This window comes from Lagenorhynchus albirostris, chromosome 16 (assembly GCF_949774975.1).
Source record: "Lagenorhynchus albirostris chromosome 16, mLagAlb1.1, whole genome shotgun sequence".
NCBI lineage: Eukaryota > Metazoa > Chordata > Mammalia > Artiodactyla > Delphinidae > Lagenorhynchus > Lagenorhynchus albirostris.
Genome location: NC_083110.1, coordinates 27704588 through 27728632, shown reverse-complemented (window position 1 = coordinate 27728632; position 24045 = coordinate 27704588). Strand labels below are relative to the sequence as shown.

The window sequence follows — 24045 nt, the reverse complement described above, 5'->3', positions numbered from 1 at the left end:
AGCCACTTTCAAATAGTTGAACTTCTGTTTACTACAGAAAGATATCTGACAAAACTTTGTTAGCTTTGTTAGCTGAAAAAACTTTGGATTAATGGATTTACCATTACCGAAACTGACACAATTATATTTCCTTTTAAGTAATCTATAATTAAGAGTGTTTTTTTTAATCAACTCAGACTCGCAATTAGTGGAAAATAGTTGGCTTTTTTTGTAGCCTTCCAAAACAAGAGATTGGATATAAAACCTAAAACCTCTGCTAACTTGACCTGGGCGAGCCACTTTCTGGGATTTGAAATGCTGGCATGTGATATATACTTTCAGGATGATAACAGCTGCTAGGAAATGTACTTGGCAGGTAAAGAAATTCTTCTCCAATTAAGAAGCCTGCCGCTGAGATGGGCACACTGCATGACTGTGAAGTCTCCCGCTAGAAGGAGCCTCATTCATAACCTTCAACAGGCTGTGCTTTTCCCCGTGACCTCCCAGAGGTTCAATAGAAACATAAGCCTTTGGGTGTCCAGGCCCCGGGCTCCGGAAGATCCTATTGGAAAATCACCCTCAATATATAAACTAGACTTTCAGAGGTCTGAAATGGTGCCACTAAATGGATGGCAATGGAAGAAACACATATTGTGTGAATTATTGGGAAGGAGGTACCTCAGCATCGCTTTGATACAACTGCACACTACCTATAACCCCTCTTGGGTTACAGTCAGCCCAGCAATTTATTATGTTAAGAGAATGCGTGCCTGTGATTTTATCTGTAGCCTCTGCACTTACACTGGTTGTGTGCACCCCCAAGCAGTGTCAGGTCCTAAGCAGTCCTCCACAACTTCTGGAGTTGAAGCTGTCCTTCTGTTGTTACCAGTTTTCATTACCGCCCTCTGATCTCATCCCTTCTTGGTACACACCACTTCATCACCTTTATTTTCTGTCATAATTGCATGTGAAAGATTTCCCTTTTGATAGACGCTGGATGCCAAGCTGGTACAGAAGAGAGTGTTGAAAAGTGTCATGTGACCTGCTGGCTTGAGAAGGAAGCCCGTACACCTGTGGAAGACAAATGATTTTTCAGAAAGATGACAGATCTATCATCTGTCCACAGGATATGAGCTGTTCTGTCTGCTTAATAGCAAGAGGCTATGAATGGCAAAATAGGAAGTGCTGAAAGAAATTGGTAGCACACAGCACACCGTCTAGCAGGCCTCCCCCCCCGCCAGGATTGTTCTCAGCGGGTGGAAATCTGCACAGTGCTTGTCACCGCGGCAAGCAGAGTGGCTAGCCGCGGCCCTGTTTCTGCTCCCTGTCACACTGTCATTCAGGTGCCATCACCTGCCGACGGGGCCACCTGGTTCTCAATTATAGCCCAGGTCACCAATCACACCGCATCCATCATCATTCAGGATGATACAACACCAACCAGGCATGTCTTTAACCAAAATATCCCTGTCTCCAAGAGAGATTGTTGTCAGGGCCTGCCCTGCTCCTGGCCCCCCACAGTTCATTCCCCAGGTGCAGCTATTCACCTCTCCCTGTTCCGTCAAGGCCAGGAGGGTCTGTCTTCAATTGGAGTCTGAGCAACCTCAAGGGCTCCATGACTGTTACCTGTGGTCCCCACCTCGTTTGTGAATCTCCCTTGCCAGGTTCATTTCTTACTAGGATTTCAAAGCCTTAGCTGACTGGTCAACGACAACAGTGGCAATAGCAATGGCCAAAGAAACAAAAATAACTTTAATAATAATAGCTAATGCTTACAGAACACTTATTGTCTGCAGGGCACTGTTCCAAGAACTATATATGTATTAATTCAAAGGAACCTCCCAACAACTCTTTGAGATAGTACTGTGAGTCTATTTCAAAGACTAGGAAGCTAGGCAAGAGCTCACAAAGAGATATGTCACAGAGCTGGGGCTAGAATCCAAGTTGTCTTCATCCAGAACCATAACTCTTAACCATCGTGGTACAGTGTCTCAACAAAATGAACTATCCCCCCCACCACACGTACTGTGTGCTTGCTATGGGCGAAGCGCTTTACGTATTTTACTTCTAAGCCTCAGAACAACCTTAACCCTCATGAGATCTCTAGAGCGCAGAGATACTAAGTAATGGTGAAGCCTGGATTTGAACCAAGGGTCTCCAAAACCCATGCTCCCTTCTGAGCCCCAAATCTCAGACACTGGCTGAGGGATGATGGGTGCTAGAATGTTGCTGTCCTGCTACCCTACAGTTAAAAGTTTAGGCCATGAGAACAGGTTCATTCTGCGTAGACCATTAGCAGGTCTCCAAGGACTTGAGGTCTTTCCCCATCCATCACAGTGAGAAGGAACGTTCAGCGCTCTTCAAGCATGAGAACAAGACAGAGAACAAAAAGTTCTCCTTTTAATGAAGGATTCCTGCCCACATTGAGAATGTTAAAACAACTCTGCAGTCCAAAAAGTAACCCCACTTGGTCATGATGTATTATTATTCATTCTATGTATTGTTGGATTTGATTTACAAAAATTTTTGAAGAATTTTTGTATTTTTGTTCGTGAGGGCCCAGACTTTGCTCATAATATTTTGTTCTGGTTTTGGTATCAGCAGGATGCTGATTATTAACACACGAATAGAAAAGTGTTTGCTCCTCTTCCATTTTCTAGAAATGTTTTTAAGGAATTGGCATTAGTTCTCCATTAAATGTTTAGTGGAATTCACCAGGGAAGTTATCTTAGATCTGGAGTTTTCTTTTGTGGGAAAGGTCCTTAACTACAAATTCAATTTAAAAAAAATATGGCTATTCAGTTTATGTCTTCTTGAGAGAGCTTCAGGAGTTTGCGTCTTTGAAGGAATTTGTCCCTTTCATCTAAGTTATCGAGTTTATTGGCATAAAGTTGTTCCTAATATTTCCTAATTATATTTTAACATTAGTCATGTTTCCTTTTTCATTTCCAATGTTGATAATCAGAGCCTTCTTTCTTATTTTCTTAATAAGTCTGGCTAGATGTTCACTGATTTTATTAATCTTCTCAAGAAAAACAAGCCTCTGTTTTCACTGATTTTTCTCTTTTGCTTTCCTCTTTTCTATTTCATTGATCACTGCATGTACCTTTATTACTTTCCTTCTCCTGATAACTTTGGAACTCTAATTCAGGCATATTAGTCGGCTTGAAGTTGTTCCATAGCTCAAGGTTTCTATGTCCATTTTCTTCAGTGATTTTTCTTTCTGTGTTTCATTCTGAATAGTTTCTATTGTTATGTTGTCAGGTTCACTAATGCTTTCTTCTGCTATTGTCTGCTCTGCTGTTAATCTTACCCAATGTATTTTTCACTTTGTCATTGCATTTTCATCTCGAGGAGTTTGCTCTGGGTATTATTTCCTATCTTCTATATCACATCTTAGGATGCTCATGCTTTCCTTTACCTCATTAGGAACATCGAACACAGTTATAACTATTTTTATACCTTTGCTAATTATATCACCTATGTCTGTTTCTATCAATAGATTTTTTTCTCCTCATTAGGGGTCATATTTCCCATATTTCATTGGATGCCAGACATTGTAAAGTTGATCTTGCTGGGGGCTGGATATTTTTGTGTTATTCTTTTTTTTTTTTTTTTGCGGTACGCGGGCCTCTCACTGTTGTGGCCTCTCCCGTTGCGGAGCACAGGCTCCGGACGCGCAGGCTCAGCGGCCATGGCTCACGGGCCCAGCTGCTCCGCAGCATGTGGGATCTTCCCGGACCGGGGTACGAACCCGTGTCCCCTGCATCGGCAGGCAGACTCTCAACCACTGCGCCACCAGGGAAGCCCTTTTTGTGTTATTCTTGAGCTCCCCCCTCTCTCCTCCCATGGGACACAGTTACTTGTAAACAGTTTGGTCCTTTTTTTTTTTTTTTTTTTTTTGCGGTATGCAGGCCTCTCACTGCCGCGGCCTCTCCCGCCGAGGAGCACAGGCTCCGGACGCGCAGGCCCAGCGGCCACGGCCCACGGGCCCAGCCGCTCCGCGGCACGCGGGATCCTCCCGGACCGGGGCACGAACCCGCGCCCCCTGCATCGGCAGGCGGACCCCCAACCACTGCGCCACCAGGGAAGCCCAGTTTGGTCCTTTTGAGGCTTGCTTTCAAGTTTTATTGGGTGGGACCAGAGCCGTGTTTAATTCTGTCCTACTACTCAGGCAATACCTTCCTGAGTGCTCTACTGGGTGCCCTGTATATTATGATTTTTCTACTCTAGTTACTGGGAAGAGCCCTACATCAGGTCCTGTGAGAGCTCCAAGGGCTGCCCTGCCTATTCTTTTCCTGTGGTTCTTTCCCGAACTTCCAGTAGTTTCTGCACACCATGCTTTGATCCGCTAAGTACTCAGCTGCGACCAGGAGAGGAATTCTTTGTAAAAATCTCTAGAGCTTCCTCTCTGTGCAGCTCTCTCCTCTCCATCAACTCTCTTCTTTCTCCTATTCTTCTCTGAGGATTCTGGCCACTTTGGTCTCCCCTAATTCTCGACTCTCTTCTTAACACAGGAAGACTAGAAGCTTCTGTTTGAGTTTGCCCTCCCTGTGCTCCAGCTTGGATCCACTGTCTAGACAGCAGGCTGGGGCAAGCGTAGGGCTCACCCTGATTGCTCTTTCTCATGGGAAGCAATGTTCTGAGCTGATGATTGTCCAATGTTTGCCATTTTTTGTTACACGTATTGTATGACTTTTTAAATTCTATAGGGCAGGAGGGTGGACCTAGTCCCTGTTACTACTCCATGGCCACCAACAGACATCTTACTGCCCACTTGTGAAGATATACTTACGAAGGAGACTTTGGCACCACACCCTAAAGGCAAGTGCCTCCCTGAAGGATCATGCACTGGCTCCAGGACTCACTGCTTGTGGTTACATTTCAAATTCTTCCCCTTCATTTTTTCCACTCGCTGATTAGTTTGGAAGTGACGGTCAGAGCACTGGGCAGTGGGGAGGGATGATCATGAGTTTGGCAAGCTTCCTGTTAACTCTAGCCTAACCACCTCAAGGAAGCAGGAGGAGCAGGGTCTCTTTCCTTTCTCTTTCTGAAAGGCCCAAAGACAGTGTCATCTAAAGGGCAAGGACAACATGAACGTCAGGCTACTTTGAATACTAATTTCTTATCAGATATATGGCTTGCTAATGTCTTCTCCCATTCCATAGGTTGCTTTTTCATTTTGTAGTTTCTTTTTAGTTTGATATAGTCTCACTTACTTATTTTTGCTTTGCTTGCTTGGGCTTTTGGTGTCATATCTAAAAAATCATTGCCAAGACTGGTGTCATATCTAAACAATCATCGCCAAGAGTGATATCAAGGAGCATGTTCCCTGTTTTCTTCTAGGATTTTTATTGTTTGGGGTTGTATGCTCAAGTCTCTAATCCATCTTCAGTTAATTTTCTTTTATTGGAGTACAGTTGCTTTACAATATTATGTTAGTTTATACTGTACAGCAAAGTGAATCAGCTATATGTGTGTGTGTGTGTGTGTGTGTGTGTGTGTGTGTGTGTGTGTGTATATATATATCTCCCCTCTTTTTTGGACTTCCTTCTCATTTAGGTTACCACAGAGCATTGAGTAAAGTTCCCTGTGCTGTACAGTAGGTTCTCATTAGTTATCTGTTTTATACATAGTATCAATAGTCTATATATGCCAATCCCAATCTCCCAACTCATCCCCCTACCTTTCCCCCTTGGTATCCATATGATTGTTCTCTACGTCTGTGTCTCTGTTTCTGCTTTGTAAATAAGATCGTCTATACCAATTTTTTTCAGATTCCGCATATGTGCATTAACATGCAATATTTGTTTTTCTCTTTCTGACTTACTTCACTCTGTATGACAGTCTGTAGGTCTATCCATGTCTCTACAGATGACCCAATTTCATTCCTTTTTATGGCTGACTAATATTCCATTGTTTATATGTACCACATCTTCTTTATCCATTCCTTATCTTCAGTTAATTTTTGTTAATGGTGTAAGATAAGGGTCCAATTTCATTTTTTCTGCATGTGATTATCTTATTTTTCCAATACCATTTCTTGAAGAGACTGTCCTTCCCCATTTGTATTTTTAGTTCCTTTGTCAAATATTAGCTGATCGTACATGTGAATGTTTATTTCTGGTTTCTCAATTCTGTTCCGTTGGTCTATGTATCTATTTTTATGCCAGTACCATCTGGTTTTGATAACAATAGCTTTGCACTATAGCTTGAAATCAGAAAGTGTGATGCCTCCAGCTTTGTCCTTTCTCAGAATTGCTTTGATTATTCGGAGTCTTCTGTGGTTCCATACTAATTGCCTTTCTTATTTTTGTGGAAAATGCCATTGGAATACTGATAGACACAGCATGGACATTTAAACAGTGTTAATTCTTCTAATTGATGAATGTGGGATATCTTTACTTTAGTCTGTGTCTTTCTTTCATCACAGCCTTTTAAGTTTGTGGTATACAGATATTTTACCTCCTTGATTCAAGTTATTCCTAAGTATTTCATTATTTTTGATGCTACTGTAAATAGGATTATTTTATTTCTTTTACAGATATTTCATTGTTAGTGTATAGAAACACAATTGATGTCTGTATGTTGATTTTGTATACTGCAACTTTACTGATTTCATTGATTAGTTCTAACAGTTTTTGGTAGTCTTTAGAATTTTCTACATATAAGAGCATATCATCAGCAAACAAAGACAATTTTACTTCTTCACTTCTGACTTGGATATCTTTGTATTACCTGACCTGATTGCTCTGCCTAAGACTTCCAGTACTATATTGAATAAGAGTAGTGTGAGTGGGCACCCTCATCTTGTTCCTGATATTAGAGGAAAAGCTTTGAACCTTTTACCATTGAGTATGATGTCAGCTGTAGGTTTGTCATATATGACCTTTATTATGTTGAGGTGTTCCTTCTATACCCAATTTGTTGAGTATTTTTTTTTATCATGAAAGGATGTTATATTTTGTCAAATGCTTTTTCTGCATCCATTGAGATCATCATGTGATTTTTATCTTCCATTCTATTAATGTGGTGTATCACAACAATAAACTCCAAATGATCCAATTTAAAATGGGGCAGAGGAACTGAAAAGACATTTTTCCAAAGAAGACACACAAATGGCCAAAAGGTACATGAAACAAAGCTTAACATCACTAGTCATCAGGGAAATGCAAATCAAAACAATGACATATCACCTCATGCCTGTTAAAACAGCTATCATTAAAAACACAAAAGATTACAAGTGTTGGTGAGGATATAAAAAAAAGTGAACCCTGTGCACTGTTGGTGGGAATGTAAATTGGTTCATCTACTATGGAAAACTGTATGGAGCATCCTCAAAGAAGTAAAGAGAGAACTACCATATTATCCAGCAATCCCACTCTTGGGTTATATCCAAAGAAAATGAAAACAGGATGTTGAAGAGATATCTTCATTCCCATGTTTACTGCAGCATTAGTCACAATAGCCGAGATAGGGAAACAACCTAAGTATCTATCAACAGGTGAATGGATAAAGATAATGTGAGATATATATGTATATATACAAATACATATACGTACATATATTATTACACACACACAACGGTATATTATTCAACCACGAGAAAGAAGGAAACCATGCCATTCGCAACAACATGGGTGGAACTTGAGAGCATTATGCTAAGTGAGATAAGCCAAACAGAGAAAGACCAATACAATATGATACCACTTATATGTTGACTCTAAAAAAGCTGAACTCCTAGAAACAGAAAGTGGAATGGTGGTTACCAGAAAGTGTTCAGTAGGGGAAAGGGGAAGATGTTGGTCAAAGAGTACAAACCTCCAATTCAAAGACAGATAAGTTCTGGGGATCTAATGTACAGCACTGTGATTATATTTAACATAAATGTATTATATACTTGAAAGTTAATAAGAGAGATCTTAAATGTCTTCACCACAAAAAGGAATAATAATTATGTGACGTGTTGGAGGTGTTACCTAACACTGAGGTGGTCATCATTTTGCAAATCTATCAAATCAACATGTTGTACACATTAAGCTTATACAGTAAGTCAATTATATCTTAGTAAAGTGAAAAAAATACTCCATTAAACAAAGAAAAAAGAAAGCCAGGCTACAAATTTAGGGACAAAAGGTCTTAAAACCAGCTTCTCTCTTTAGGTACAGATGTAGCTGCACAAATCAACACAAACTATTTGCCACCTCATAGGAAGCAAATGTACTTCTATCAATGCGACAAAACTAAATATTAATCTGGTCTTGAATTTAGTACATACACTAATAATAGCTAATATTTATGTTTACTAAGTCCCAGGTACTTTTCTAAGCATGACATGAGTTGTAACTCACTGAATACCAAAAGCACCTGTGAGATTGATTTATAGTATTATCTTCACTTTATAGACAGGACACTGAGGCACGCCCAGAGAAGTAAAGGAACTTGCTCAAGACAGAGCTAGTTAGTAGCGGAAGCAGGAACTAAACTCTAACAGTCTGGCTCATAACCAATGAACCAATGTCCGCCATGAACAAATTCATATCTCCTAGAGACCAGTCTCAGAGCCCCAATGTAAGAATCTTCAGGAACTTGTTATAACCCCCTGGCCTACACTTGAAGATAGATGTATGGCCATATACTAAGGATGTGCGGTTTACCAAGGCATTCCCCCACTGTGTGATAGGTTGGATGAATTAGTTTCAGTTTTCTTCAAATTCAGAGTTTCTCCGAGTCTAAAACACATTGGCCAGCCTGGTCCCTACCTTCCTGGACCCCATAGTGAAGGGACTGCTCTTACTCTTCTAGCACCAATCCCCTGCTGAGCTCTGCATAGCAATAAAATGACCTGCAATTTGTAAGAGACCAGAATCAATCGAACAAATGGTTCAAAGTCTATAGCCCAACTCCCTGATTATTTTACCTTACAGCTTCCTCTCTGAATATCCCCAGGCACAGGTTATAGCAAACTTCATTGGAAAAATTGTCATTGTCCAGAGGTGAGGCTTTCAACTGGAAGCATTATTTTTCCATTATGAGATGACTAAAAATTTGTGGGGTTTTGTTGTTGTTGTTGTTGTTAGTTGTTCCAGTGACTGTGGAGCACTATTTACAGTCAGTGGACAGGAATGGGAGGCTAACCCTCTTACAGTGCATGGGCCAGCCTCACTCACTGGAGAATTGTCCCACCAGAAATGACAAGAGTTTCTTCTCTTATTACAAACCATTTGTTGAGTGTCTACCAGTTCTATTAGTCAAACTGGGCTACAATCTTTTTTCACTAACTTCTAAAACCTTGAGCACTTGAACTTGACCAAACCTTGAGCTTGCTTACTTTCAAGACCCATAAGCCAAGAGGATTTTCTGGCTAAGACTAGATCTCCACAGATGATACACAGAGGTTAAACCATCCTTGCTTCTGAGTCTCCTCAGATGATTGCTGAGGAAAACTCCAATGAAGGCATCCTTCTTCCTCAGAAATGCTAATCTAGAGCCTCAGGTATTTAATCATCAGTCCTAATACCAGTTTCCTATCTGCTCTAATGGAAGGACTGTTCCAACAGTGGGATAAAGAAGAGAACCTCCAACGGGACAAGCAGCAGGAAAAGCCATTTCCATCGGTGAGGGGAAGAACACTTCAGGGGCTCCAAAGACTGTGGCTGAAAGAGGATTAAAGAAATTCCTCTCACAGAATGAATGGATTCAGACATAAATGTCAATACTTCCTTGAGCCGAATTATTCTGGGAACTGAAAACAGTGAGGAATGGCTAGTTGTAGCAACAAGATCTAGTTTTATGCCAAAGAATCATATCAGCAACAGATTTTATCCAATTGCAGTACCTGGACCAAATTTTCCTGACAATAATTTTAGGATTACTATGGTGCAGGCTGGAGGGAGCTACTCTAAGGAATGGGAGATGGGTTATCAATAGTTCTTAACTTCCCATATAATGCGGCTTCTGTGATACGTTTTATTTTCCCCTTCTTGTATTTCTTTCTTTCCTCCCTACCTTGTCATTCACAATTCATAAAACACCTCTATCATGAATGCCTTTATAATTTCAGTTTTTTTCTACATTATGTCTTGACTCCAAGAAGAAACAGTGAATCTTGTGGAATGCATAGAATTCCAAAACCAATGTTATAAACTAAGATCTAAATTTAAGAATGTGAAGCAGAAGAATGTGGGGATGAAGGATATGGAAATAGATCTGGTCACTTTACACTGAATTTTTTTTTATTGAATGAAAAATTCTTTAAATTCTATAGTGCTTTACAATTTTCCAAAGTTTCTGATTAAGCTGATTAGCAATAATCATGCCTCAGATAAACCTCATTGGCTATGATACTGCCACTGTGCAAAGCTACAATAAATTTTTTTAGTAAAACATCATTACAGTAAGAGATACATAGGTGAATATTTTTCTGTGCCTTAATAATTGTCTTTTATCCTTTCCTAAAGGAATTTCTGATGTTGTTTTCCATTTTCAGTCCAAATAAATGTGTTAAAAACTCTGTAAGAAAACCGAAACTGCCAAATATAATCGTCAAGTTCACCAAGTTCCAGAACAATGATTACATTTGAACAAAGTTGTTCAAAACACTAAAGAAGGAAGGAAGGCAAGGAAGCTGAAGACAGCCAATGCCTAGCTCGGGAAACCGAAGTCACGAGGATTTCAGCACATAATTCTACCCGTAGGCACATTTTCTGTACAGGCACCAAAACATGGTCTCCTAATCGACACGGGAAACCCAGCATGACCCAGATGGGTTCCCAGTAATGTGGTACATGAACTCCCTAACCAGATTTTCCTGGAGCACAAACTATTTTGAGGTGGTTCAGGAAATGGATGTGGTTTGGTGAGAAACTATATAATTCAAAATCCTGTGGCTAAAAAGTCAGCAAAATTTTGTGGAAGAAGAGAGAGACATTTGAGCACGTTTCAGCTCGGTATTTAATTTATAATTCATAAAGCAGGTGGATTATTCCTGAGGTCAAAAAACTTTTCCTTAAGTTTTTTCTATCTACCCTAAATAGGTACCCTTTCAAATTAGGTCCTCTATTTTCCTGCAATCTGTGATGCTAATTTTAAAAATATAAAATAACAAAACAAAAAAGTATTGTGTTACCTACAAGGAAGGTCACAGAGGCTCGTTCTCTGAATATTCTAGCCAGGGATCAGCAAAACTTTTCTGTAAAGGGCCAGAGAGTAAATACCTGAGGCTTTCTGGGCCACACATAGTCTTCACCACATGTTCTTCTTTTCTATTTTTTTAAACAATCTTAAAAAAAAATATAAAAACCATTCTTAGCTCAGATGTACAAAAACAGGCCACTAGTCATATCTGGCCCATGGGCTTTAGTTTGCTGACCCCTATTCGAGATAAACAGGTGGACAGACTGTCTTTGTGGACACTACTCATTGGAGAGTAAAATAGATACCCACCCTACCCTCCCTGCCAACTCTACAAGTTGATGAAATTGACAAAAATAAATCTGTAAAATTTTCAAACAGATTTTAAATCATCAAATCATTAGCAGACATTTCAATATCTGACAAAAGATAAATCTTAGTAAAGACAAAGAGTCTCTGTATTCAGTCTCCTACACTGCAAACTCACCTTGTGACCTAGAGCAAATTCCTTACCTCTGATTTCTCATTACAAAAAAAATTAGATATTTGCATTAAGTGATCTCTAGAGAAACACCCAGCCTTGGTTCTCTGAGATTCCATGAATAGCCCTAGAAAGCACTAGAGGGATTTTTAAGGAAATGCCCCAAAGTGATCTTTACTGCATTAAGAAAAACTCATCGGGATGACTGTCACCCTATTTGATAGTCTCCAGAAAAGCGAATCGTCCTCATTTTGCCTTGACTAAATCTCCCATCACAGAAGATGGCATTCCCATGGCTTTAGCTAAATGTATAGTCATTTACATAACAAAACAGAGACAATGGGTTCATGAGAGTAATCCTCAGAAATAAAACATATGGGCTTTTCAGTGGTTATCGTAAGGAGGAATCAGACACTTTGGCCCAGGAATCAAAATCATGAGAATCTCTTATGATTCCAGAACTTCTTTAACACTACTATATTTCTTATTTTTGTGATCCCCAAAGCTATTAACAGTAAAGTCAATTAAAACACATCTTTCTGGGCTTCCCTGGTGCTGCAGTGGTTGAGAATCTGCCTGCTAATGCAGGGGACACGGGTTCGAGCCCTGGTCTGGGAGGATCCCACATGTCGCAGAGCAACTAGGTCCGTGAGCCACAACTACTGAGCCTGCACGTCTGGAGCCTGTGCTCCGCAACAAGAGAGGCCGCCATAGTGAGAGGCCCGCGCACCGGGATGAAGAGTGGCCCCCGCTTGCCACTAGAGAAAGCCCTCGTACAGAAACAAAGACGCAACACAGGAAAAATAAATAAATGAACAAACTCCTACCCCCAACATCTTAAAAAAAAAAAACACACATCTTTCTGATCTTTAATTTTATACCATTATGATTTCTCAAACTAGCGATAGATTGGGTTAAGCCAGGTGTGCGTTTTATGGAAAGACGTCTTCTAGATACTAATTGTGCAGTATGCTTCATGAGCAGTATCATTTTCTTCAACTTGAAAAAAATGTTTACTTTCTGTTTCTCTCCAATCAGTAAGACACAGTCAATGGTAAAAGCACACACTTTCATTGATTTATCAGACATACATTTAGAATTGAACCCAACTGGCTGGGACTCACATTAAGTAGGGTTAATAAGATATTTCCCATCCTGCCTATTCAGAAACCCTTGGTCCTGCTCAGATTTCTCTCCTCACTCAAGCTCCCTAAAGATAAATGAGCCTTATCCACAGAAAGGAAATAGGCCATTTATCTGACATCGCATTATTTACTGACATTAAAAATGATAATATCCATCAACAAGCAGCTAAACCCCAAGCGAGAACAAAGCTACAACTGTCTTTCTTTGATATAGTTACAAGGAGATGCTGACTGAGCTGCCATTTATGTTCCAATAATGTCACTACTGTTACAAGAAACTCACAGTTTGTTATTAACATAATTTCCCATGTGTTTATTTGGGACTGGGGAACTGTCTTTTGGCCTTTTCTGAACTTTCTCATAAAACTAAAACCTGGAATTACAATGACAGAACTATGAACATATTTGCTTTGGGGGAAAGTTTTTCATTTTAAAAATACATTATCCTTCCCTTTCATTTTCTTATGTTTAACAAAAGTACCGTTACCTATAAGCCTCATAACAACCCAGCAAGCCAGATATTATTATCTGCATTTTCTACATAAGTAACTTGAGGCTCAAAGAGGTTTGTTAAATAAACTGCCCAAATTCACAGGGCTAGTGAATGGTGGGTCCAGATTGGAACCCATGGGTTTGTCTGACGCTGCTGGTGATCCTGCCCCTTCTCTTTCTATCTCTTTTCCCTCTCCCTCCCTCCTTCCCTCCCTCCATTCTTTCCCTCCCTTTTTTCCTCCCTCCCTGCCCCCATCCATCCATCCACTTACCTACCTACCTACCTACATATCTACCTTCCTAAACAAACAACTTGTCCTTATAAAAGGCTGTTTCTTGAAATCATCATCCCACAACAATTTAGTTCTATCCCAAAGTACACACCACAACACTGAGTACCTTAACAAAGCTTAAGGACACATAAGCAACACACACAGGACTGACAAACATTCTGGGTTATTAGCTTCAACTTAAGAAAACCCACATGTGACTGACTGACAGGAATGACCTGTCAGCTGGGGTTATTTAGAAGTAAAGTCAAAGAAACAGTGAGCCAAGACTGTACACGTTGTTATCGAAGAATATTTTTACGCCCTAAAAAAAGTAAGCTCTCTGAATCTTGAACTAAAACTCAGCTGCTATTTAAAAACAGAGAGTGCTGGAATCTGATTTTCCTCCCGTGGCCTTCACTGAGAGGCACTGGCAACAGCAAGGGCTCTTGAGTTAAATCTTCTAAGGCACCAACTCTGGTCCTATCTCATTCCCCTTCATCTTCCTCTGTCCCGTTAAAAGGTGTAAAGCAATTATACTCCAATAAAGATGTTAAAAAATAAATAAAAAATAGAAAAAATATAAAATAAACTTTATATGCGTCATTCTATCTTCAGAATCCTGTGAAGAGATTATCATTACCACCAATTTATTGATGATGAAACTATAGTTTCACTTGGTCAAAGTTGTTTAAATTGCAAATGATGTAACTGTAATTGAAAGAAAAATGTTTATGGTTCTAAAGACAGTGATCTTTTTACTGTACTACTAAACGTTATACATATGATCTCCAGAACTTTGTACATGAAATGGCAATATATATGAGCAAGAATATTTACTGTACCCTTTTTGTGATAAAATATGTAGACGAAAAAACTAAATGTCTATCAATAAAGTATTTCTAATTAAAGTACAGATGTTCATGAGATTCTATAATGTTATCAAAATGTAAGGTGGGTCGACATGGACCTAAACAGATATTTAGTGACAAAGGGAATTACAGATGACTGTGTAAAATAAGAAAATATCTGTTAAATATATCTGTCTGTTATAATGATGGACACATGTCATTATACATTTGTCTAAACTCATAGCATATACAACAGTGAACTCTAATGTAAACTGTGGACTTTGGGGTACCAGAGAACTCTCTATAACTTCTGCTCAATTTTTCTGTGAACCTAACACTGCTCTAAAATATAAAGTCTTTAAAAAAAAAAAAAAGATAAGGCAAGAAGGACAGGTGGACACTTACAGACCCCTGGCCTCATCAGCACCCTCCCTGTCCATCATCATTTGTTGCATGTATTTTAGTTTGACGATCTTGGACTGTGTCTTTCTAATACCTGAACAGCCTGGTAGGAAAAGAAAATATGTAATATGACAATTTATTGGCCAAGATTACTCCAAGCAACTGATTTCACAAGTTTTGTTTGTTTGTTTCCCAAAGCTGTCCAAACTGATGACACCATAGGCATTTCTGATGCGTAGAAAGAAGCCTGGTGTCAGCATATGACCGGCATTCTCATTTCTGACTGGCAAACGGTTGCTGGCTCCCCAGCTACATTCTGATCAGGATGAATTACAGATATAATTCAAAATCAAGAAAACTGCTCAAGTATAACACATGAGGCTTCTGCCAAAGTTGAAAATCATTAGTTGGACATGAACATGGCTGAGCACACAGCTCTGTTTTGAACTCTTTTATTTCTGTATTATTGCTCATTCACTTAAAGAGAAATACATGAGGCAGAGAGACAAGATCTCCTTCCCTTTTCATGTTTCTCCAATTTATCTTCCTTGGCATAATAAATTTCTCAAGCCAAAGAGTGGAGAGTGTTGTCTTGTTTCCCTCTGTTTTTTCCATTATCTCAGTTATCTCTCATTTATTTTTTTAGCCTTTTCTCTTATCACAACAGTTTCTCAGGACATAATAAAGTTGGAATGAGGAACCTCCCACCCCTCCGTGGTTGCCTACAGATATTTCAGGCCCCACACACTCAGTCACGTGGCTTTGTTACTGTGGCATGTTTGGAAAGAAGAAGAAATCCCAGATATTCCTCAACTAGAACTGATGGCTCAACTTTGAATTACTTTTGATATATAAACATCACTCTCTGTGTGAAACTTTCTCTAGCAACAATATCATTTTCCATAAAACCTGCTTAGGTACCCTTGCTTATTCTGAATAATCAAGGGAGTCCAACTATTTATGCTCTCAGTGGGATGCATTATGAAGAAAAGTACTGGTTCTAGATCCTAGTTTTGTTTTTAACGCTGATATTTAAAACTTTTTATTTGGGGCATTTCCAAAAAAATTTGTATTCGTAAGTATAGGGACTATAGTATAATGAACCTGCAAGTATCCATAAGTGAACACACAGCTAATCTTATTTCCACTATACCCACCTCCATCCATTTGCTTTTCTCTCAAGCAGATTTCTTTTTAACAAATCCCAGATATCATACAATTTCTTCCATATATATGGCTAGGTATCTCTAAGAGATACGGACTTCTAAATTTTAGACATATAACCACAACATCATTATGACACCTATAAAAGTTACAATTTCTGATATCAAATATTTAGTCAGTGTTCAAATTTCCCTGATAATCTCAGAAAATTTTTAACATTTGTTTTATTCAAAGTAGGGCCCAAACACTGTCCACACAGCCAGCACAATTCTTGATGTCAGTTTCTTCATGTGAAAATAAGAATGTTAGATGTTTTTTTTAGTTTTAGCATAAAGGGTTTAAAATATATTTTTCCAAATTAAAATATAAAGTACAGAAATTAATTTTTAAAGTTTTCACCATGTATGCTTATCCAGAAACAAGATTATTGTTTTGATAATAAATGGCATGATACTTATATATTTCCTATTTACCATGTGACTTTAAGATCTCTTCCCACTGATCCATTTTAACTTCTGTCTAGAATTCCACCTCATGAATAGACTGCATCTTATCTAATCCCCTATTAATGGACATCTGTTTTGTTTCCAATTTTCCACAGAACAGTGTTATATAATGGACATCCTTATAAATGTCACCTTATGCATATATGCAAGATTCTTTAGGACATACAGCTGTGTGTGGGAATTGCTGGATTACTGGGAGTAATAACATTTTTAATGTACATCCAATGGCAGTAGATGAGATTTCAACACAATCTTCAAGGTTTCTTGCAGCTTTGATACTCAATGAGTATCACTGAATCTATTTTTTAAAACGGTTGCATCCTTAGTAATATTAATGGTGGTGACGTGTTACTGATTTTGCCATTTCTAATGATGTCTTCTATTACTTCTTAGTGGCACTACCTCTTTAAAAACTAATATCAGCTTTCATTTTGCAAGACCCTGAGCTAAGGACTCAAGCTAAAAAACACAGGACCATGTACTTCCTGGCCTTAAATTTGGAGAAGTATATAAAACAGACACCTAAAAATATACATAATGATTGAAGATGGTTTACAGAAAGTCATGACTAGAGTCTAGACCTACCATTAGTCTGTAGGAAGGGAGAGGACACCAGGGCCTGGTTTAGAAGGCTTTCTTTATACAAGAAATAAAGAAGTTTAGCAGGAAGAAGTGGGAAAGGTCTTCAGCTCACTTTGATTCAGGAAGGGAACAATCTGTTTTGTCCATATAAGAGAAATGAAATGCATAACTATGAGTTCCCAACACCCATGAGCTTGCTGCAAGCTACTGGGGCCCAAAGAGATGCCCTCCAGGGCTTCTGAGCCCTTAGAGAAGGCTGGTTGCTGTGCTTTCTGGGAGGAACAACTCCGACAAGAAGTTAAAAGGCCCCATTGACCTAAGCATGATAACACTGACACTTTCAATCAGCCAGAGGCTGTCAGGTTTAGCCATTTACGTTGTATAAATCCACTTTTCCTGACTATGTTTGAGTTACTTTCCTCCAGCACAGATGGAGAAAGTGATTTTTTTTCCCCCTCTCAGAGGAAGTCTTCCCAGATGAATCACATCCAACACTAATCACTCTTTTAAGAACACAGTTCTATATTAGACTTGGCTTACGATTATCCTTACATTGCTATAATTGGACAGTTTAGCTACATTATAAGGTATCTGAGCAGAGACATTTCCTATTTCAATGCATTCCAGGACTCCATAATTGACAGCTTTGTTCCTGTTCATACCTAGAGGCTGAAAAATACTTGCTAAACGAAACAGTCAGAATAGACTAGGAAATCCCAAAATCTGAGCACCACAGCATAAAAAAAACAGTATCATCTGTGGGTCTGAGTGACTGTCCAGGGCAGCTGTCTAGTAATCCAGTTACTTTGATGTTGTGACTACACCACAGCAAAACACAAGGTGTCCTCCAAGATGACCTCAGCTGGGAAGAAGAGTAACTGAAAAGTTGCACAGGATCTTTTCACACCTCAGCTCAGAAAAGAAAAAAAAAAAAAAAACAACAGATATTGGTGAATACAGGTAGTGTCTACTATACTAATATATTTCTTCTGTAATGTAGCTTTCAGGTAAGTGGGAAGTCTGCCCTTAGGCAGAATAAGCAACTGATGATCCCTCCTCTTAGGTGATAGAAGCACCTCTTCTGATAGCCCTTAGGGAGAAGAGATGAGAGATTTAAGACATGTCCATTCCATCCTATATTTCAGGTTACCGATGGAAAACTACGAGCACCCCACAGTGATACATCCCTTAAATATGAGTTCATGACTCTCTGGAGAACCCAGTCCATGTTCTTTTCCTTAAAGATCACCAAAGACTTGGACCTGGTGATCTTGATCAAGGGTAATCTATTTCCATATTGTCTTCTTTTGACTTAGCTTTTCTCATTTATTTAACAAAATATTATTCAGAACAACTTCTCTAGTAAGAGAAATGCCAGGTTTTAGATGATAGGTGAAGTCAAGTGAATAAGTTCTAGCAAATGGACTTAGAGCAGAAGAATTTTATATATCTCCTAGGCAATACCCTTAAAAGGGATGAACATGCTACTCTCTCCTTCTTTTCCCATCTTTTCTGACTGGAATATAGCTGTAGGGAGGTACTCTTCTTCACCACAAAGACTGTAAGTACAGTACATGAATAAACCTGAAGGAATTGGGCCCCTGCCATGGTAGAACCACTGTATCAGTTCTGCCTTGCTATGTCTGGACCATACTGTAAGAGAGAAATGAAGTTCTATTTGGCTGATACTGAAAATATATCCTAATTAACCCAGTGTTTCAGAAGCTTTCAGGCACCAGGTTCTTTAAGATAAAAAAGAAGCCTTGGGCTTCCCTGGTGGCCCAGTGGTTGAGAGTCCGCTTGCCGATGCAGGGGACACGGGTTCGTGCCCTGGTCCGGGAAGATCCCACATGCTGCAGAGCGGCTGGGCCTGTGAGCCATGGCCACTGAGCCTGCGCTCCACAACGGGAGAGGCCACAACAGTGAGAGGCCTGCGTACCGCAAAAAAAAAAAAAAAAAGAATGCCTACTCTCTAGTCTTTTAAACATATAGTGCTGGGACAACTGGATATCCACATGCAAAAGAATGAATTTGACCCCCAATGCACACCATATACAAAAATTAACTCAAAATGGATCAAAGACTTAAATATAAGAGCTAAAACTACAAAACTTTTAGAAGGACACATAGGCATAAGTCTTTATGACCTTGGATTAGGCAATGGTTTCTTGGATATGACACCAAAAGCACAAAGAAGGAAAGAAAAAATTGATAAATTGGATGGCAACAAAATTGAAAACTTTTACAAAAAGGATACTATCAAGAAAGTGCAAATACAACCTCTAGAATGGGGGAAAATTTTTGCAAATCATGTATTTCATAAAGGTTTAATATCCAGAATATATGAAGAACTCATAACTCAACAGCAAAAATATAAATAATTCAATTTAAAAATGTGCAAAGGATTTGAATAGTTATCTAAATACTATATACAATGACCAATAAGCAAATGAAAAGATAATATCATTAGTCATTAGAGAAATAAAAATAAAAACCAAAATGAGTTTAAGAAATGAAAAATAACAAATATTGGCAAGGATGTGGAGAAACTGAAACTCTCATACATTGCTAGCGGGAATATAAAATGGTGCTGCCTCTGTGGAAAATAATTTTGCAGTTCCTCAAAAAAGTGGACATAGAGTTAACATATAACACAGAAATTCCATTCTTAAGTGTATACCCAAGAGAATGGAAAACATATTCATACAAAAACTTACACAAAAATATTCATAGCAGCATTATTTTTAATAGCCAAAAAGTGGAAATAACCAAAATGTCCATCAACTGAATTATGGCTAAACAAATATGGTATATCCATACAATGGAATATTATTTAGCCATAAAAAGTAATAAAGTTCTGATTCATGATAAAACATGGATAAACCTTGAAAACATTATGCTAAGTGAAAGAAGTGTGACACAAAAGGATAAATACTGTATGATTCCATCTTTGTTAAATGCCTAGAAAAGGCAAATTGATAGAGACAGAAAGCAGATTATAAGCTGTCAGGGTCTGAAGGAAGGGGGAAATTGGGGAGTGAATGCAAATGGTTATGGGGTTGCTTTTTGGGATGATGTAAATTTTCTAGAATTTAATAGTGGTGATAGTTATACAAACTTGTAATTATACTAAAAGCCAAAGAATTTGACACTTTAAAATAGTGACCTTTATGTTATAAGAATTTTTTTGTGAATTGTATCTCAAAAAAACTAAAAACAAAATGCCCCTCTCTTACCACTACTACATTGCACTGGAGGCCCTATACAGTGTGATGATACAAGAAAAAGAAAACTATAAGGAATTGAAAGGAAGAAACAAACCTCTAATTTTTTGATAAATAACTATCTACTCAGAAAACAAATAAAAGTTCAGTTAGGATATTGTATATTAAGATCAACACAAAAGTCAATTGATTTTTTATACATCAGCAAGAAACAAAAAAAATGCAGTTCAAAGTATATAGTTTACAACATCAACAATATGTAAGTACTTAAAGAAAAACTAATTATAGGAATGTTTATAGCAGCATTGTTCATAATAGCCAAAAAATGGAAACAACCCAAGTATCAACTGATGAATGAACAAAATAGAAGTTCCATACAATGGAATATTATTTAGTCATGAAAAATCATGAAGTACTGATATATGACACAATATGGATAGATCCTGAAAACACGTGATATGAAAGAAGCTAGTCACAAAAGACCAAATATTTATATGAAATGTCCAGGATAGGCAAATCCATAGAGACAGAAAGGAGATTAGTATGCATCAGCTGCTGGCAGGAAGGAGGAATGAGAAGAGACTGCTAATGGGTACAAGGTTTCCTACTGGGGTGGTAAAAATGTTCTAAAATTAGATAGTGATGATGGTTATACAAGTCTGTGAATATAAATGTCATCAAGTTGTACATTTTTTTAAAAATCTACATAAATACAGATACATTCTGAATTTATAGATGGGACGATTCAATTCTTCCCAGTTTGATCTATACATTATGTGTAGTTCCAATGAAAACTCCAATAGGATTTTTAGTGAAATATAAGTTGGTTCTGAATTTTACATGAAAGAACAAAGGGCCAGAAAAAGGCAAGTTACTCCTAGAGAAGAAGAAAGTAGAGGAATTCACCCTAACATATATAAAGACATTATAAAGCTACTGTAATGAAGGAACCCTCCTATACTTTCAGTGGGCATGTAAATGGGCGCAGCCACTATGGAGAACAGTATGGAGGCTCCTTAAAAAACTAAAACTAGAGCTACCGTATAATCCTGCAATCCCATTCCTGGGCATATATCCAGGGAAAACTCTAATTCAAAAAGACACATGCACCCCAATGTTCATAGCAGCACTATTTACAACAGCCAAGACATGAAAGCAACCTAAATGTCCATCATCAGATGAATGGATAAAGAAGATGTGGTATATATATACAATGGAATAGAAAAAGAATGAAATAATGCCATTTGCAGCAACATGGATGGACCTAGAGATGATCATATTAAGTGAAGTAAGTCAGACTAATACCATATACAGTTATATGTAGAATCTAAAAAAATTATACAAATTAACTTATTTATAGAACAGAAATTGACCTACAGACATAGAAAACAAACTTATGATTACCCAAGGGGACAGCGGGGGAGTGCGGGAGAGATAAATTAGGAGTTTGGGATTAACATATACACGCTACTATATATATAATAAGTAAACAACAAGGACCTACTGTACAGCACAGTGACCTATACTCAATATCTCGTAATAACCTATAATGGAAAAGAATCTGAAAAAGAAAAAAATATATATATATGGATAACTGAATCACTTTGCTGTACACTTGAAACTAACACAACATTGCAAATGAACTCTACTTCAATCAAAAAAAAAAAAAGACTGTATGACTTGGTTCAGCAATAGAAACTAGACCAATGACAGAATAAAGAAGTCAGAAACAGATCCACTTATGTATGGAAACTACAGATACCACAAAGAAGGCACCACATCTCAGTGACAAAGAACCATCTAATAGATGTCTTAGAAATAAGCAACTGTCCACATGGAAAAATAATGTGTAGGTAAAGGACAGGTTGGGGGAGAGTACAGAGTGGACATTCTAGAAACAAAGCCAAAGGATCTGAGTCTATCCAAAAGTCAAGTTAAGACTTGCGGATCCTCTGTAACAGTGACAGAGGGTGGAACACAGAGGACCAGCTCTAGGATAGTGGGAAATGCTAATGTCATGAAGACAGGGTTGATCAGACAGAGGGTGAATGTTGGATCCTTGTGCCTGTGATTACAGAAGGCTAACTGATTACTTTCCTGGAAAAAAAGGTCTTTCCAACCATTCACTCATTTATTCGTTCACTGAGTCACACAACAAATATTTACCAGGCTCCTGGTACATGCCAGGCACTATTCTAAGTGCTAAGGATACAGAGGCTTACATTCTTCCAGTAGTCAAACAGACAAGAAATACATACATAAATAAAATTATTGCAAATAATGGCCATGGAAAAAATAAAACTGGGTAATGGGATAGGAGGCGATTGGGGATGGTTGTGGGCTTAGGGGATTACTTTAGAAAAGGTGGTCAGCGAAAATCTCTCTGAGAAAGTGAGAGTAACAAACCCTTGTGCCCTTGCAACAAACTGAAAAAACTACAACTAAAAAGTCGATTCCATAAAATGTCTAATAGCAAAGGAAAATCAGAGTCAGCCTGGAAGATGTAAACGTTATTTGAAGCTGACAAACAAGGTCTTCAAACCATGGGAAACATAAACTGAAAGGTTGGAGTTGCTTGTGTGGCCTGCATCTTGAAGGTGCCCTCCCTGCTTGGCCCGGATAAGGTCTGGAGGCCCCACTGGGCCGTACAAAGGTGTACACGGCGCACCTGAATCCGGCTGCCTGGCCGAGCTTTAATAGAGCGCCTCTATTAATTATCTGAGTGATGGCATTGCTTCTCTGGACTCACAGCTAAATAAAGCCACCCCAGTTGCTTGGCCATAAGCTCTTAAAGGTGAACACAAAACTGTGTCTCAGTGGATGCAGCATTTGGCGCTGATCGAAGAGTTTCAACGTCATTTCGCAGTTAATAATTAGCTCTGCCTTGGTCCCCACAAAGGGTGCCACCAAAACAAAAGGGGGAGTTGAGTGTGTTCGCTACACTTGCCACTGGTATAAATAGGCAAAGGGATGATTAATGAATGAGGGGGGAATTAAACACAACAGTGAACAAAGACAAAGGCCCACAGCTCGGCTGTCCACGAACCGAGACAAGCTGTATCCAGAGGGAGGCTGCAGAGAACGACACACACACACACAAATCCGTTTAATGGACAGGTTTTGAAGACTTCATTTCACCTTGCGTTATGACAGCCGTAGTATTTTATTCACATCCTGACGTGTTAAGAGGCCAGGGTCAGCTGAGGTAGAGACATGTATTCTTGGGGGGGGGGGTCACTGGAGAGGTGGAGGGGCCACATTTCTGTGTGGGCGACAGAGGGAAAACAGAGAAGGCCCAAACACACAAACCATCACCCTTCAGGCCCCCTTTGTGAGGGGAGCCAGAGCCAACGTTCTAAAGCGTTGTTTGGATGACACACAAAGCAGGGGAGGCACCAACACAAATGTCTCCGCTGCAGTCGTTGGACAGGGCCCGCCCACACCTCAAAGTGGCCATATTATAGACTGGACCGGGACTCAGGAGGGCTGAGAAAGCTCTGCTCAAAGGCATCTAGTATGAAGGGTAGAGAGCTGGGAGGCTGGCTCTCGGCCATGATTTGCAGGCTCAGGAGAGGTCGCTGCTGGTTGGCAGCCTTTCTGCACATTTTATTCCAGTTAGTTCCTATAGAATGCTGCCCTCCGAGGATGCAGCGGTAACCCCTTGTGTTCGACCAGCTTGATGCTGAGGGTCTGGGTAGAGAAGAGCCCGGGGGAGTAGCAACTGGCCAAACCCTAGGGAGTCCTGGTTGGCTTTCTAGGTACATCTCTACCTCTCTATACAACCATTCTTCTCCCTTTTAGGGCTTCCTCACATCAG

The 24045-nt window shown here is 39.1% G+C and overlaps 1 protein-coding gene and 1 pseudogene across 2 annotated transcripts in view; both read right to left on the bottom strand.

Moving 5' to 3' along the window:
- Positions 1-24045, bottom strand: part of LRMDA (leucine rich melanocyte differentiation associated) — a 1268542-nt gene that overhangs the window by 381894 nt on the left and 862603 nt on the right. The window lies entirely within an intron of this gene.
- Positions 10212-10343, bottom strand: LOC132507656 (U4 spliceosomal RNA; annotated as a pseudogene).